At 43.9% G+C, this 17,116-nt stretch overlaps 1 long non-coding RNA gene across 1 annotated transcript in view; it reads right to left on the bottom strand.

The window, feature by feature from the left end:
* Positions 1-2,666: 2,666 nt before the first annotated feature.
* The window catches only part of LOC140481964 (uncharacterized), a 32,510-nt gene continuing 18,060 nt past the window's right edge, over positions 2,667-17,116 (bottom strand). Inside the window, exons 2-3 of the long non-coding RNA XR_011961639.1 lie at positions 10,384-10,527; positions 2,667-6,302 (exon numbers count right to left, since the gene is read on the bottom strand). This is a non-coding gene — a long non-coding RNA (uncharacterized lncRNA). The remainder of the gene's footprint in view (positions 6,303-10,383; positions 10,528-17,116) is intronic.

The following is a 17,116-nucleotide window of genomic DNA, read 5'->3' as shown; positions in this document are numbered from 1 at the left end:
ACTGTCTGCTCCTACTCTCTCTACTTTGCATTGCCGGTGTTGCTTGCTTTTATTGTCAGTGCATTGAAAATAGGAGTTTGGAGATCATGTTGTGGCTGTCAAGGTGATTGGTTAGTTCACGAGTGACATACTGCATTCAATTCCTGCTATAGGAAGTATGTTATAAAACTTGAAAGGGTTCAGAAAATCTTTCAAAGACTGTTGTAAGTTTGAATGGTTTGAGCTGTAGGGAGAGGCTGAATAGACTGGGGCTATTTTCCCCGGTACATTGAAGGTTGAGGGGTGACCTTGAAGAGATCTATAAAATCATGCGGGACATGGATAGGGGAAATAGCCAATATCTATTTCCAAGACTAGATGTTGTCGGTACGAGGTGAGAGGGGAAAGACTTAAAAGGGAGTTTAGGGCAATTTTATTCTTGCAGTGACGTGTGTATGGAATGAGCTGCTAGAGGAAGTGGAGCAGGCTAGTACAATTGCAACATATAAAAGACATCTGGATGGCTATATTAATAAGAAGAGTTTAGAGGGATGTGGAGCAAGTGCTGGCGAATGGGATTAGATTAATTTTGGGTATCTGGTTAGCATGGAAGGGTTGAACCAATGGTCTGTTTCTGTGCTGTACATCTCTATGACGCTATGACTCTATTAAAGGTAGGAAGTGCATGGGGCAGACTGTCCAAGCGTTGGACACAGGATTGATCTCAACACTTTTCAACCTTTAGACAAATGATCTACCAACAACCATGTCTCACAGTTTTCTCTATGCTGATGACTGAGAGTTAAATTGTCATAGCACGGACACAGACTGCTCTGTTAAACCCATTCACCCTGAACAGATCCAGTCCCATTTGCCAGCACATGGCCCCAATCCCTCTGAACCCTTCCTATTCATATAACCATCCGGATGCCTTTCAAATGCTGTCATTGTACCAGCTTCCACCACTTCCTCTGGCAGCTCATTCCATGCACGCACTGACTTCTATTTGTGAAAAGTTGCCCCTTGGGTCCATCTTAAATTTTCCCATCTCACCTTAACCCTCTGCGCACCAGTATGAACTCCTCTTCCCCATAGAAAAGACCTTGGCTCTTCACCCTATCCATGCTGTTCATGATTTAGCAAACCTCTCTGAGGTCATAGAGTCAGAGAGTCATAAAGATGTACAGCATGGAAACAGACCCTTCGGTCCAACTTGTCCATGCCGATATCCCAACCCAATTTAGTTCCACCTGCCAGCACACAGCCCATATCCTTCCAAACCCTTCATATACATATACCCATCCAGATGCCTCTTAAAAGTTGCAATTGTGCTAGTCTCCACCATTTTCCCTGGCAGCTCACTCCAGCTCTGCGTGAAAATGTTGCCCCTTCGATCTCATTTATATATTTCCCCTCTCACCCTAAACCTATCCCCTCTAGCTCTGGACTCCCCCATCCCAGGAAAAAGACTTAGTCTATTTATCCTATCCATGCCTGTCATGATTTTATAAATCTCTAGAAGGTCACACCTCAGCCTCCAATGCTCCAGGGAAAACAGCCCCAGCCTGTTCAGCCTTTCCCTATAGCTCAAATCTTCCAAACCTGGCAATACCCTTGTGAATTTTTTCTGAACCCTTTCAAGTTTCACAACATCTTTCCGATAGGAAGGAGACCAGAATTGTACGCAGTATTCCAACACTCACCAATGTCCTGAACAGCTGCAATATGACCTCCCAACCCATGTACTCAATACTCTTACCAATAAAGGAAAGCATACTAAACGTTTTCCTCATGATCCTATCTACCTGCGACTCCACTTTCAGAGAGCTTTGAACCTGCACTCCAAGGTCTCTTTGTTCAGCAACAGGTCACTTCTCAGCCTCCAATAGCTGAAACCATCGAACCTCAGTGACATTCTTATACATTTCATCCGCAACATTTCAAGTTTAACAACATCTTTCCTATAGCAGGGAGACCAGAATTTGAATATAGTATTCTAAAAGTGGCCTAACTAATGTCATGTACAGCCACACTCCTACACTCAATGTACTGACCAATAAAGGCTCTGTCATTCTGCACCCTGGACCAGATCCTTAATGAAGGTATTACAAAGTTGATGGAATACTGCATCACATGGGTCTTACATTGAATCCCTCATCAACCAATACCAGTGTATGTCGGCTCCACACCTTCAGTGTCAAAACAGAATTGTGCATCGACATTGAAATCTGGCCTATTCCCAGCCAACATCTTTGTGTGTGACTCAAGTCAGAATGTCATTGATTTCAAAATTGTCCTGACCTTCAAGAGCAAAGTCTAATTATTGAATTCTAATCCATTTTTTTGACCATATCCAAAAAAACTTGCAGATGCTTTAAATCAGAAAAAAAACAATACTTGCTGGAAAAGCTCAGCAGCTCTGTGAAGAGAAATCAGAGATAACCTTTCATGTCCGATTGTTCCTCAATACTAACCGCGTCCACTTTAATTGTCAAATACACACAGGTCCACCCATTTGTTTGCTTCAATTTTCAGACTGAAATCTGTTGAAAACATAGAGCACAAACGTGCCTGGTAATCACACCCAGATCAAATTACCATGAAGTTCAAGCACTTTGAAAATGTCTCATTTGGAAATAACTTCCTTACCAAATTGTTTTCATGACAATATTTTTAATTGTGTTTCCAAATAATCTTCAGTCCAGATACAAATGCATTTTAAATTGCTTCCACCTCTCTCCCGTGTGAGTAATCTGGTATATGAAGGTCAGTGTCTGTGTGATGTTATGTATGTAGGCCATGCCTCTGAAAGACTGACAGATTGTTCCAGACAGCATTTCTCTTCAAGTCTTCACAACAAACAGGTTACTGCCTGGACCCAACCAACTTACACTCACAAAACCTAAAACCAAGTGCCCACCATTGGTTGTGATTGCATAACATTTTAAATGAGTTCTAATCCATTCCTGGGCATCACTGGTTGGGCCAGCAATTATTGCTCATCCCTAGTGGTTGTTGAGAATGTGTTGTGGGTTTGGAAAGCGTTGTCTAAGGAGCTTCTGTGAATTTCTGCAGGGCACCTTGTCGCTGGTGCACATTGCTGCTCCTGTGGGTCAGTGGGGAAAATAACTTGGATGTTTGTGGATGTCGTGGCAATCAAGTGGGGTCTTTTATCCCGGCTGGTGCCAAGCTTCTGAAATACTGTCGGAGCTGCCCCCATCCAGGCCTGTGGGGAGTATTCCATCACAATCCTGACTGGTGTATTGTAAATGGTGGACGATCTGTGGGGGATCAGGGGGTGAGTTATTCACCGCAGTATTCCGAGCCTCTGAACTGCTCTGTTGTTACTGTATTTATATCACGAGTACAATTCAGTTTCTGGTCAATGGTAACCCCAAGATGTTGGCAGGAGGGGATTCAGCAATGGTAACCCCATTGAATATCAAAGCATGATGGTTTGATTCTCTGTTGTTGGCGATAATCAGTGTCTGGCATTTATGTGGCACGAATGTTCTTTGTCACTTTTCTTCCTAGTCCTGGATACTATCCAGGTTTTACTGCACTTGGCAAGGGCTGCTTCAGTATCTGAGTAGTCACACATGCTGTTGAACATTGTGCAAACATTGGCTAACATCCTTAGGATGGAGGGATGTACATTTATAAACTATTGAAGATTGTTGGGCCGAGGACATTCTCCTGAGGAACTCCAACAGAAATGTTCTTTCATTGCGATGACTGACCGCCAACAATCACAACCTTCTTCCTTTGTGCCAGGTCCAACTCCAACCAGCAGAGAGTTTTCCTCGATTTCCATTGGCTCCAGTTTTGCTCAGGCTCCTTGATGTCACACTCAGTCAAACACAGCTTTAAACCAGTCATACTCACACCACCCTCTGGTATCATCTCTTTTTCTCCAAGGCCATGGTCACACACAACTCCCTCATCGGAGAGGGGTAACTGGTGCTGAGTGTCACCTCAGGGTCACCATAGGGTAAGAGGAAGAGTCCTTCATGGTAACATCAGCTAATGTGGGAATAGGACCAATGTAGTTGGTGTGCCTCTCCATTGTAAACCAGCTATCCAGCTCACTGAGGGAACGAGTTATTGAGTGGGCATTCTTGAGAGAAGGATACCTTTGGAACACAATGAGATTTAGAGATGGGAGTGTTCGATTGGAAAACAATATTGCTTGTGGAATGAAAGTTCTGATTTCATTAATTAATGTGATCAGAATTGTCCAGTCTGTAAAACTTAATTTCTGAAGAAGGGCTCATGCCCAAAACGTCGATTCTCCTGCTCCTTGGATGCTGCCTGACCTGGTGCGCTTTTCCAGCAACACATTTTCAGCTTTAGAAATACATGTATATTTACGTGTGCACTTAATGTGCGTTGTCATGATCTGTTTGTTCACATTTGAATGAAACACTAATTTGAAGAGTGATGGCACCTCACAATCCCCAGGTGATCCTCCATGGTATCGGTTAAAGGGCTGGGAAACGTGAGACACCAGTGTTTGATGGAGAGAGATTGACTGCAGCATGAAAACACAGATTACCTCAACGCTGAAAACATTTGGAATTATCAATAAATTATTCAAAATGATTCTTGCCATGTTAGTATTCCTGATAAGTGATTTAAACTATTGAAGCTTTGTAGATCTGGGTGAGAGTTACTCCCTGCACTTTGTGATGGAAGATGTTATGTTTTGGTCCAGTGGTCGCCGTTACACAGACACTCGAACATTGATGTCTCTTATTATGTCAGGTGCTATGAATGTTCTCTGTGGTTTAATTCTGATTTGTGAGGGCTTTTGTGGTGCAGTGACAGTGTCCCTACCTCTGAACCACAATGTCTGTGTTCAGATGTAAACCTGCACTGTTTATAGGAAGGAGAGGCAAGAGAGGAGGGGAGTGGTGTTTTTGATAAGGGAAAACGTCATGGCAATACTTAGAGAGGATATTCCTGATGGATCATCCAGTGAAGTTGTATGGATGGAACTGAGAAAAATGAAGGGTGTGATCTCTTTGTTGGGATTATACTCCAGCCCCGCTCCCCCAATACTCAGCAGGAAATTGGGGGGAAAATATGAAGAGAGCTTGCCAAAGGCTTTAAGACTGATAGGGTTACAAGAAAAGAGGATCTTAACCTTCCAAATATAGACTGGCAATGGATTGGAGAACTTACTAGGTGTCATCAGGAAAACTTTCTCAATTAATATGAAGGCAGCCCTCCATGACAAGGGGCAAAACCCAACCTTATCTCAGGAAATAAGGCAGGACAAGTGACAGAGGTATTAGTGGGGGAGCACTAACTGCTATTCGATTAGTTTTTAAATAGCTATAGAAAAGGATAGACTGGTCGACATGTTAAAGTTTCAGAGGAGTCTTTGGACATTACAATCTGTTCGTGTGATTTGTAGAATCATTTTCTGAGTCTTTGATATTGTAAATGAGAGTGAGATTCACTCTGCATTCAGGTCTCTGTTATTCTTTACAAGTCTGATGGATTATGTTCATATATTTAATACCACATAAATAAGGGCATTTGTGCAGCAACTTAAGTTCCTCAGCATATATCCAATCTGAGCAACGAGACGATAAGAAACAGAATCCAAGGAATAGCCAGCATTAAAGAAACATAAAATATGCAACAACCAGAGAAGTTTGAAGCTGGCAGATATGGCAAAGAGTAAAATCACAGAATTCTTCCTGCTCTCTACCTCAGGATCATTCTCTGTTTTTCTCTGACCTCTCAGTTCCTTCTGCACCTTAATAGCCTCGAAGATATGTCTGACAGTCAGAATGTTGATAAAGAGAATAAAAGTGAATGGGAACATTGGTGTTAAAAAAGTCTCAAAATATTTAAAACTTCTCCACCGAGGGTCACAATAATAACCAGGCCTGATATGACAGTACCATGGAACATTGTTGATAATCATTCCAGGGTAATACACAAAGGAATTGGGAATGTTCTTTAACCAAAAGAAGATGCAGATTGTTGCTAGAGCCCTGGTTGCAGTTTTCCCTGTGCAATACTTAGTTTTCATCTCATGAAAACAAATGGCAACAAATCGATCAAAGGAAAAAGCAATGGTGAACCATGCAGAACAATCAATGCTCAAGCGGTTGAGGGCAGAGATAACACCACAAACAGGAGTGATTTGCAGGAAAAACAGTGGATAATAATATTTTCGAAATTGGTGAAGGATGATATAAAAAAAATGAACAGTAGATCTGACGTTGTCATGGCCACCAGGTAGCGAGTGCTGCACACAGAAAGACCACATTTGCCCCGAGCTAAGATTACAATCACCACGACACTAACTGTAAGAGAAAGGAAAAAATAGATTTAAAGTCACGAATGAAACATTCTCTGTGCGTGAGCCCAGGCTGTAAGTAATGACACAAAGATAATTGTTTTTCCATGTTATATGAAGTTTAAAGAATCTCTCTCAATGATTCATTTGCTCTTTTAAAGGACAGAGGGAAGAACATGTGCAACAGATTACTCACAGAAACACACTCATATACTCAGGATGTTTTTGGGTCAGCAGCAGTCGATTTCGCCTGCTCCTCAGATGTAATCTTGCCTGCTGAGCCTTTTCCAGCACATCGCCCTATCAGCAGTCCCCATTATTTCCTAATTCCTAATGACCTGCTGAACCCACCCATTACCCTCCTGTATCTGAGCTCCCATTTGGAACGAGCTGCCTGAGCAAGATCAACCAACACAATCCCTTTCCAGCAAGGAATGGGAAAAACCAGGTGTCCTACGACGTGGGTTGTTACAAAACCCATCTGACCGATAGGAGGCTGTGAACTACCGCAGAAGGTGGTCTTCCGAAACACTTTATAGACCAGCCAGGGCTGGTGCTCAGCCAAACTCCATCAATGTGGCCTCAGTGTTAACCCATTCTGCACAGTATAGGGAAACACACAATGCTGCACATTACTGAGGAGCCTCCAAACTGACAAACTTTAAACTCAGTCAGTGAGTACACTAACGTCTGACATCAGGATTTGCCTTGCTAAATGGAAATATAATAATTTATCAGTTACCTATAGAAATAAGGATAATTCAATGCAGTGGTTTATATAAGTTGTTCAAACACTAACCAGGAACACCAACGACAGCAAGGATGGTCTCATACACTCTACCGATCCTTTCCCTGAGAAGATGCATTTCATTGTTTATGATACAACCTTTCCCTTCCTGCTACTGGCAATCTGTCGGAATTGGAGAATTCTCTCAGAGATGGAGTTGACACAGTTCCAGAGACTTTATTTTATATTGTGTGGTATCTCCACTGGGAAACCGTGATTATATCTTCAAATTTTTTAACGCATTTTGAACAAACAAGTTACAAGAACAGGTTTATTTTAATGATGATAGCATTGAGATTTACAGCTATATTTGAATACCCCAAAGGCTGGATTGATCTGATACTGTTAAGTCTCAAACATTCATGTTTTCAAGTAACAATACTTGCAATGTTTCACTTACTATCAATCCTATCATTATCGAAGTATCTTTTCATATTATTTTCAGTGATGACCTTCGTTCTGCTGAGGTAATTCAGTCGTTCAATGCCTCATGCTGTTGAAGTTTTTGAGAGCTGTTCTCCTGCACACTGTTATCCCACAGCTTTCCTTGTTAATACAACTGATTTGGGAAATTCTCTCTGTGAATGAGCACTCTAATACAGAACCTGAAGCTGACACTGACCACACCTTCAGCTGGAACTTCCACTCGGTCACATTTTCTCAAAACAAAGACAAAAATAATCAGAACCTTCAGTTCAAAACCATAGAATGATGACATCATACAGGACAGAGATGGCCCTTCGCTCCATCGAGTCTGTATCTCTAAACTCACACTCAAAGCTACACAGGGCTGGACAATGGGAAGCCTTCAAACATGAGATAATGAGAGTTCAGAGACAGTATGTTCCTGTTCGGGTGAAAGGCAAGGCTGGTAGGTGCAGGGAATACTGGATGACTTGAGAAATTGAGGTTTTATTTGAGAAGAAGCAGGAAGCATATATCAGGTAAAGGCAGCAGAAATCAAGTGAATCCTGAGAAAAGTATAAATGCAGTAGGAATATACTTAAGAGGAGAATCAGGAAGGCAAAAATGGAACATGAGATAGCACTGGCAAATCGGGGTAAGGAGAATCCAAACAGATTCAATGAATATATTCAAGATAAAAGATTAACTGGGGAGAGAACAGTGCCCTCAAAGATCAGCAAGGCAGCCTATGTGTGGAACCACAGGAGATGGGGAGATACTAAACAAATATTTTGCATCAGTGTTTACTGTGGCAAAGGTCATGTAAGATGTAGAATGTGGGGAAAGAGATGATGACATCTTATAAAATGTTCATGTTACAGTGGACATCTCAAAATGCATAAAGATAGATAAATCCCAGGACCTGATCAGGTGTACCTTAGAAATCAGTGAGAAGCAAGTAAAGTGATTGCTGAGCCTCTTGCTGAGATATTTGTATCATCGATAGTCACAGGTGAGGCGCTGGAAGGCTGAATGTTGGCTAACAGGGTGCCACTATTTAAGAAATGTGGTAAGGATAGGCCAGGAATCTATAGACCAGTGAGCCTGATTGATGGTGGAAAAGTTGATGGAGGTAATCCTAAGGGATAGGGTTTACATATGTTTGGAAAGGCAAGGACTGTTTAGGGACAGTCGGCATGACTCTGTGCGTGTGAAGAGGATTGAGGAGGGCAGAGCAGTGGCTGTGATCTACATGAACTTCAGTAAGGGTCTTCACGGTGGACTGGTTAGTAAGATTAGTGATCATGGAATGCAGGGAGAACTAGCTATTTGGATGCAGAACTGGCTCAAAGGTAGCAGACAGAGGTTGTTGATGGAGCGTTGCTTTTCAGACTGGAGGCCTGTGATCCATGGTGTGCCACAAGGATCAGTGCTGGGTCCACTGCTTTTCATCATGTTACAGTGGACATCTCAAAATGCATAAAGTGAGATAAATCCCAGGACCTGATGAGGTGTACCCTAGAAATCAGTGAGAAGCAAGTAAAGTGAGAAGCAAGTAGCACAATGGTTAGCACTGCTGCCTCACAGCACCAGAGACCTGCGTTCAATGCCTGCCTCAGGCAACTGTCTGTGTGGAGTTTGCACATTCTCCCCGTGTCTACGTGGGTTTCCTCCGGGTGCTCCGGTTTCCTCCCACAGTCCAAAGATGTGCAGGTTAGGTGAATTGGTCACGCTAAATTGCCCGTAGTGTTGGGTGAAGGGGTAAATGTAGGGGAATGCGTCTGGGTGGGTTGCTCTTCGGAGGGTCTGTGTGGACTTGTTGGGCCGAAGGGCCTGTTTCCACACTGTAAGGAATCTAATCATTTCCATAAATGATTTGGATGTGAAAATAGCAGGTGTAGTTCGTAAGTTTGCAGATGACATCAAAATTGGAGGTTACCTCAGAGTACACAGGATCTTGATCAGATGGGTCAATGGGCCAAGGAGTGGCAGTTGGAGTTTAATTTAGATAAATGTGAGGTGCTCTATTTTGAAAAGACAAATCAGAGCAGGAGTTATACACTCATGGGTTTGTTGCTGAACCTCCTTCCAAGGCCCTAAAGGAGCCTTCCACATCCATCAAAGTTTTACCTGCACATCCACCAACATCATTTATTGTATCTGTTGCTCCCAATGCGGTCTCCTCTACATTGGGGAGACTGGACGCCTCCTAGCAGAGCGCTTTAGGATACCTGCACCAATCAACCACACCGCCCTGTGGCCCAACATTTCAACTCACCCTCCTACTCTGCCGAGGACATGGAGGTCCTGGGCCGCCTTCACCGCCACTCCCTCACCACCAGATGCCTGGAGGAAGAACGCCCCATCTTCCGCCTCGGAACACTTCAACCCAGGGCATCAATGTGGACTTCAACAGTTTCTTCATTTCCCCTACCCCCACCTCACCCCAGTTCCAAACTTCCAGCTCAGCACTGTCCCCATGATTTGTCCTACCTGCCTATCTTCTTTTCCACCTATCCACTCCACCCTCCCCCCGCCCTCGACCTATCACTTTCATCCCCTCCCCCACTCACCTATTGTACACTATGCTACTTTCTCCCCACCCCCACCCTCCTCTCACTTATCTTTCCATAAAACCCTTGCCAATTGTTGTTGAAACCCATCTGGTTCTCTAAAGCCCTTTAAGGATTAGGGCTGTCCTTGTCTTGTCTGGGCTACGTGTGACTCCAGACCCACAGCAATTGGTGCGGTTGGTTGAGGTCAGCCATCTAAGCTCCAGGCCCTCACAGCAGGAGGTCCTCAAGATTGTGTCCTAGCCCTAACTATCTTTAGTGACTGTATAACTGACCTTCCCTCAGGCAGAATGTCATGAGCCCGAGGGTTTGCTAATACTCACACAATGTTCAGCAGCATTCTTCCCTCCTTAGATACTGAAGCACTCCATGTGGCTCTGCAGCAAGATCCTGGAAACTTCAGCTCCTCAGAAACGGCGTTAGGGAACTGGGCACAGAGCTGGATGAACTTCGGATCATTCAGAAGGCTGAGGGAGTAATTGAGAGGAGTCACAGGGATGGAGTCACACTTCAGGTACAAGGGAAAGGTAGATTACAGTCAGGAGACAGAAAGGAACAGGCAGACAATGCAGAGTTGCCTTGTGGCCATTCACCTCAATAACAAGCATACTGTTTTGGTTACTGCTGGGGAGGGACAACTTACCATGGGTAAGCAATGGGGCACAGGTCTCTGGCACAGAATCTGTCCATGTTGCTCAGAAAGGAAGGATTAGAAAAAAAGAAGATTGAGGGGGGACCTGATTGAGGGTATGAAGGGTATAGACAGGGTAGATAAAGATAAGCTTTTTCCCAGGGTGAAGGATTCAATAATGAGAGGTCACGCTTTCAAGGTGAAAGGTGAAAAGTTTAAGTGGGGGATACACACGGCAAGTACTTTACACGGAAGATGGTAGGTGTCTGGAATGCATTGCCAGCAGAGGTAGTAGAGGCAGGTATGTTAGATTCATTTAAGATGCGACTGGACAGATGCCTGAGAGGGTGGGGAGCAGACGGATACAGGTGCTTAGGAACTGGGCGATAGGTTTAGACAGTAGGTTTGAGTTGGCTCAGGCTTGGAGTGCCGAAGGGCCTGTTCTTGGGCTGTAAATTTTTTTGGCTCTTTGTTGTTTGAAGTGAATGAGGAGCAGAGCATTCGCCATTGGGGGATTCACTGTGAGGGGACAGATAGGAGATTCTGTGGGAACGAGAGAGAATCATGGTTGATGTGCTGCCTCCCAGGTGCCAGGGTTCATGACATCTCAGATCGTGTTTTTGAGATCCTTGAGGTGAAGGGGGAACAGCCCCAACTCATGGTCCACATAGGCACCAATAACATGGGTAGGACAAGGGATGGGGTTTTTAAGCAGATATTCAGGGAGTTAGAGTGGAAGTTTAGAGCTGGAACAAACAGAGATGTCAACTCTAGTTTGTTACCTATGCCACATGCTAGCAAGGAATAGGGAGAGAGAAGAGTTGAACATGTGGCTACAGGGATGGTGCAGGAGGGAGGGATTTAGATACCTGGATAATTGGGGCTTAGACTGGGGTAGGTGGGTCTTCTACAAACAGGATGGTCTACACCTGAACCAGAGAGGTACTCTAACCTGGGGGCAGGTTTGCTTATGCTCTTTGGGAGGGTTTAAACTAATTCAGCAGGAGATGGGAAACTGAATTGTAGCATCAGTGCACAGGAGGTTGAGAACAATGAGGTCCTAAATAGGGTTTCAAGGTCACGGGAGTGCAGCGGCAGACAGGAAGTTGGTTTCAAGTGTGTCTACTTCAACGCCAAGAGCATCCAGAATAAGGTGGGTGACCTTGCAGCATGGGCTGGGACTTCGATGTTGTGGCCATTTCAGAGACCTGGATCGAGCAGGGACAGGAATGGTTATTAAAGTTCCATGGTTTAGATGTTTCAGTAAGAACAGGGAAGGTGGTAAAAGAGGGGGAGGTGTGGCTATGTTAGTCAAGGACAGTGTTATGGTGGCAGAAAGGACATTTAATGAGGACTGGTCCACTGAAGTAAAATGGGCTGAGGGTAGAAACAGGAAAGCAGATGTCATGCTGTTGGGAGATTTCTGTAGGCTTCCAGAGATGTAGTGGAAAGGATTGCAAAGACGATTCTGGATAGGAGAGAAAGTAACAGGGTCGTTGTTCTGGGGGCCTTTAACTTTCCAAATATTGACTGGAAACATTGCAGTTCGAGTACTTTAGATGTGTCAGTTTTTGTCCAATGTGTGCAGGAGCATTTCCTGACACAGTATATAGACAGGCCAACAAGGGACGAGGCCACATTGGATTTGGTACTGGGTCATGAACCCAGGCAGGTGTTTGATTTGCAGGTAGGTGAGCACTTTGGTGATAGTTATATTTACTTTAGTGATGGAAAGGGACAGGGATATATCGCAGGGAAAGTTATATAGTTGGGGGAAAGGCAATTATGCTGTGATTTGGCAAGATTTAGGAAAGGAAACTGCAGAGGATGGGCACAATTGAAATGTGGAGCTTTTTCAAGGACCAGCTACAACATGTCCTTGATAAGTATGTACCTGTCAGGCAGCGAGGAGGTGGTGGAACAAGGGAACCATGGTTTAGTAAAGAAGTTGTATCTGTTGTTAAGAGGAAGAAGGAAGCTTATGTAAAGATGAGACATGAAGATTCAGTTAGGTGCTTGAGAGTTACAAATTAGCCAGGAAGGACCAAAAATGAAAGCAATGAAGGGCCAGGAGGGGACATGAGAAGTCTTTGGCAGGTCGCATCAAGGAAAACCTTAAAGCTTTCTATCAGTATATCAGGAATGAAAAAATGACTAAAATAAGATTAGGACCAGTCAAGGACAATAATGGGAAGTCGTGTGTGAAGTCTGAGGAGATAGGAGAGGCGCTAAATGAATATTTCGCATTCGTATTCACACTGGAAAAAGACAATGTTGTCGAGGAGAATACTGAGATCCAGATTATTAGACAAAACGGGATTGAGGTTCATAAGGAGGAAATGTTAGCAATTCTGGAAAGTGTGAAAATAGATAGGTCCCTTGGGTTGAAGGGGATTTATCCTAGGATTCGTTGGAAAGCCATTTGAGAAGATTGCAGAGACTTTGATCTTTATGTCATCATTGTCTACAGGAATGGTGCCAGAAGACTGGAGGACAGTAAAAGTTGTCCCCTTGTTCAAGAAGGGGAGTAGAGACAACCCTGGTAATTATAGACCTTACTTTGATTGTGGATAAAGTGTTGGAAAAAGTTATAAGAGTTCAGATTTATAATCATCCTTCAATCATCCAGAAAGGATGAAGATGATTAGGGCAAGTCAACATGGTTTTGTGAAGGGTAGATCGTGCAGCATATTAGGTGGTCAATGTGGTGTATATTGGTTTCAGTCAGGCTTTTGATAAGGGTCTCCATGACAGGCTATTGCACAAAATACAGAGGCACGGAGACATGGGATTGAGGGTGATTTAGCTTTTTGCGTCAGAGATTGGTGAGCTGTAAGGGTGGTTGTTGATGGGAAATGTTTATCCTGGAGTTCAGTTACTACTGGTGTACCGCAAGGATCTGTTTTTCATTCACTGGTGTTTGTCATTTTTATAAATGACTTGGATGAGGATGTAGAAGGATGGGTTCATTAAATTTGCGGATGACACCAGGTCAGTGGAGTTGTGGACAGTGCAGAAAGATGCTGCAGGTTACAAAGGGACAAAGATAAGCTGCAGAGCTGGGCTGAGAAGTGGCAAATGGAGAGTAATGCAGAAAAGTGTGAGGTGATTCACTTTGGAAGGAGGAACAGGAATATGGAATACTGGGTTAAAGGCAAGATCCTTGGTGGTGTGGTGAGCATAGAGATCTCGATGTCCATGTACATAGATCCCTGAAAGTTGCCACCCAGTTGATAGGGTTGTTAAGAAAGCGCACAGTGTGTTAGCTTTTATTAGTAGAGGGATTGAGTTTCAGAGCCATGAGGTCATGTTGCAGCTGTACAAAACTCTGATGTGGCCGCACTTGGCGTGTTGCATACAGTTTTGGTCGCCAGATTAAAAGTAGGATGTGGAAACATTGGAAAGGATGCAGAGAAGATTTATCAGGGTGTTGCCTGGTATGGAGAGGTGGTCTTATGAGGGAAGGCTGAGGGACTTGAGGCTGTTTTTGTTAGAGAGAAGAAGGTTGAGAGGTGAATTCATAGAGACATACAAGATGATCAGAGGAGTAGATAGGGTGGACAGTGAGAGCTCTTTTCCTTGGATGGAGATGGCTGGTACGAAGGGACAGAGCTTTACTGTCAAAGGTAGTTTCCTTACTCAGAGAGTAGTCGGGGCAAAAAAACGCCCTGCCTGCAACAGTAGTAGACTTTAAGAACATTTAAATGGTCATTGGATAAACATATGGACGATAATGAAATGGTGTAGGTTAGATGGGCTTGAGATTGGTTTCACAGGTCGGCACAACATCGAGGGCCGAAGGGCCTGTACTGCACTGTCATGTTCAATGTTCTATGTTCCAGGCCTGGGCTGACAAATGGAAATTAACATCCATGCCACACAAATGCAAAACAATTATCACCTCCAAGAAGAGATCACATCGATAACACCTTTTGACATTCAAGACTTTGCTCTTGCTGAATCCCCCACAATCAACAAGCTGGGAGTTCCCATTAAGCTGAAAATGAAATGGATTTACAATGTAAGTACTGTGGCTATAAGAGAAGCTCAGGGGGCAGGAACACTGCAGTGAGGGATGGCTCCAAAAGCCTCTCCACCATCTCCAAGGCACACGTCAGTGGTGTGATGGAATACTCCCCACTTGCCTGGATGGAAATATCTCCAAGATCCCTCAAGAAATGGGATCCCAGCATGACCAAGCAGCCATATAAAAGCACAATGTTGCGGGCTCTCAAAATCCGAAATGAAATCAGAAAGTGCTGGAGAAATTCAGCAAATCTGGTAACACCTTTGGAGAGATACATAAAATTAAACTTTTGAGTCCAATATCACCCTTCTTCAGAACAGGCTGATCAGGAGTCATGTCAGACTAGAAACATTCATTCTCTTTCTCTCTTCACAGTTACACCAGGCCTGCTGAGTTTCTCTAACATTTTCTCTTTTATGATGAAGTACTCAGTTTGATCGGCACCACATCTAAAAACATTGTCTATCCACCACCGGTGCTCATTGGCAGCACTGAGTATCATTGACAATACACACTGCAGAGACTCACCAATGCTCCATAGACATCATCTTCAACATCTATGACCACTACCTTCCTAAAGACAAAGGCAGTAGATGCATAAGAACACCATGACCTACATGTTCCCTTCCAAGCCACACACCATCCTGACTTGGGTATATATTCCTTCAGTAAAATCGCCATAGTCCCAGTGGACCATAGGGCTGCTCTCTCATTAGTGAGAAACGACTGGCTGTGAGTTTAAACTGAGGGTCACTGTGCCTCAGGGGAACGGCGAGGTTGGGAAGGTAGGGCCTTCATGATGATCTCAGCCAGTGTGGGGATTGAAATGTGCTGTTAACATAGAACATACTATAATACAGCATAGTACAGGCCCTTCAGCCTTCGATGTTGTGCCAACCATTTATCTGACTCTATTGTTCTCTCTTCTATGTGCCTATCAAAGAGTTGCTTAAATTGCACAAAATACAGAGACATGGCATTGAGGGTGTTTCAGCAATTTGGACCAGAAGGTGGCTAGTTGAAAGAAGACAGAGGGTGATGGCTGGTGGGAAATGTTCACCCTGGAGTTTGTTACGAGTGGTGTATCACAAGGATTTGTTTTGGGTCCACTGCTGTTTGTCATTTTTATACATGACCTAGATGAGGGTGTAGAAGGATGGGTTAGTACATTTGTGGATGACAATAAGGTCGGTGGAGTTGTGGATAGTGCTGAAGGATGTTGCAGTCTACAGAGGGACATAGATAAGCTGCAGAGCTGGGCTGAGAGGTGGCAAATGGAACTTAATGTGGAAAAGCGTGAGGTGATTCACTTTGGAAGGAGGAACAAGAATACAGAGTACTGAGCTAATGGTAAGATTCTTGGTAATGTAGATAAGCAGAGAGATCTCAGCGTCAAGGTACATAGATCCCTGAAAGTTGCCACCCAGTCTGATAAGGTTGAGGCTCTTTTCATTTGAGAGAAGAAGGCTGAGAGATGACGTAATTGTGAGATACAGATAATCACAGAATTAAATAGGGTGGACAGTGAGAGCTTTTTCCGCGGATGGTGATGGTTAGCACGAGGAGACATAGCTTTAAGTTGAGGAGTGATAGATATAGGACAGATGTCAGAGGTAGTTTCTTTACACAGAGTGTAGTAGGAGCATGGAACGCACTGCCTGCAACTGTCATAGACACCGACTTTCAGGGCATTTAAATGGTCATTGGATAATCATATGGACAAAAATGGAAGTGTAGGATAAATGGGCTTCAGATTAGTTACACAGGTCGGCACAACATACGGCCGAAGGCTGTACTGCGCTGTCATGTTTATGTTCTATGTTCTAATTGTTCCTAATCTATCTGACTCTTCTACCACTGCTAGTAGTGTATTCCACACACCCACCATTGTCTCTGTTAAGAACCTATGTCCGACATCTCCCCTAAAAGTTCCTCTAATCACTTTAAAATGACACCCCCCTCATGATGACCCATTTCCACCCAGGGAAAAAATCTCTGTCTATTCCCTCTATCTGTGTCTCTCATCACCTTGTACACCTACATCATGTCAGCTCTCATCCTTCTTCACTCCAGTGAGAAATACACTCGATCCCTCAACAGCGCCCTGTCTAAAGCTCCCACATCCTTTCTATAATGAGGCAACCAGAACTGAACATAACATTCCAAGTGTGGTCTAAGCAGGGTTCTATAGAGTTGCAGCATAACCTCGCGGCTCTTAGACTCCATCCCTCTGCTAATGAAAGCAAACATGCCAAAAGTTGCCTCCACAAATTTGAGGGGTGCTGGGTGACTTTGAGGGATCAATAGGCATGGAGCCCAAGATCCCTCTGTTCCTCCACACTGCCAAGAATGCTGCCTTTAACCCTGCATTCTGCATTTCAATTTGAACTTCCAATAT

Source organism: Chiloscyllium punctatum, chromosome 10, assembly GCF_047496795.1.
Source record: "Chiloscyllium punctatum isolate Juve2018m chromosome 10, sChiPun1.3, whole genome shotgun sequence".
Classification (NCBI taxonomy): domain Eukaryota; kingdom Metazoa; phylum Chordata; class Chondrichthyes; order Orectolobiformes; family Hemiscylliidae; genus Chiloscyllium; species Chiloscyllium punctatum.
Note: the sequence above shows the minus strand (reverse complement) of the source record. Positions and strands in the feature narration are given on the sequence as shown.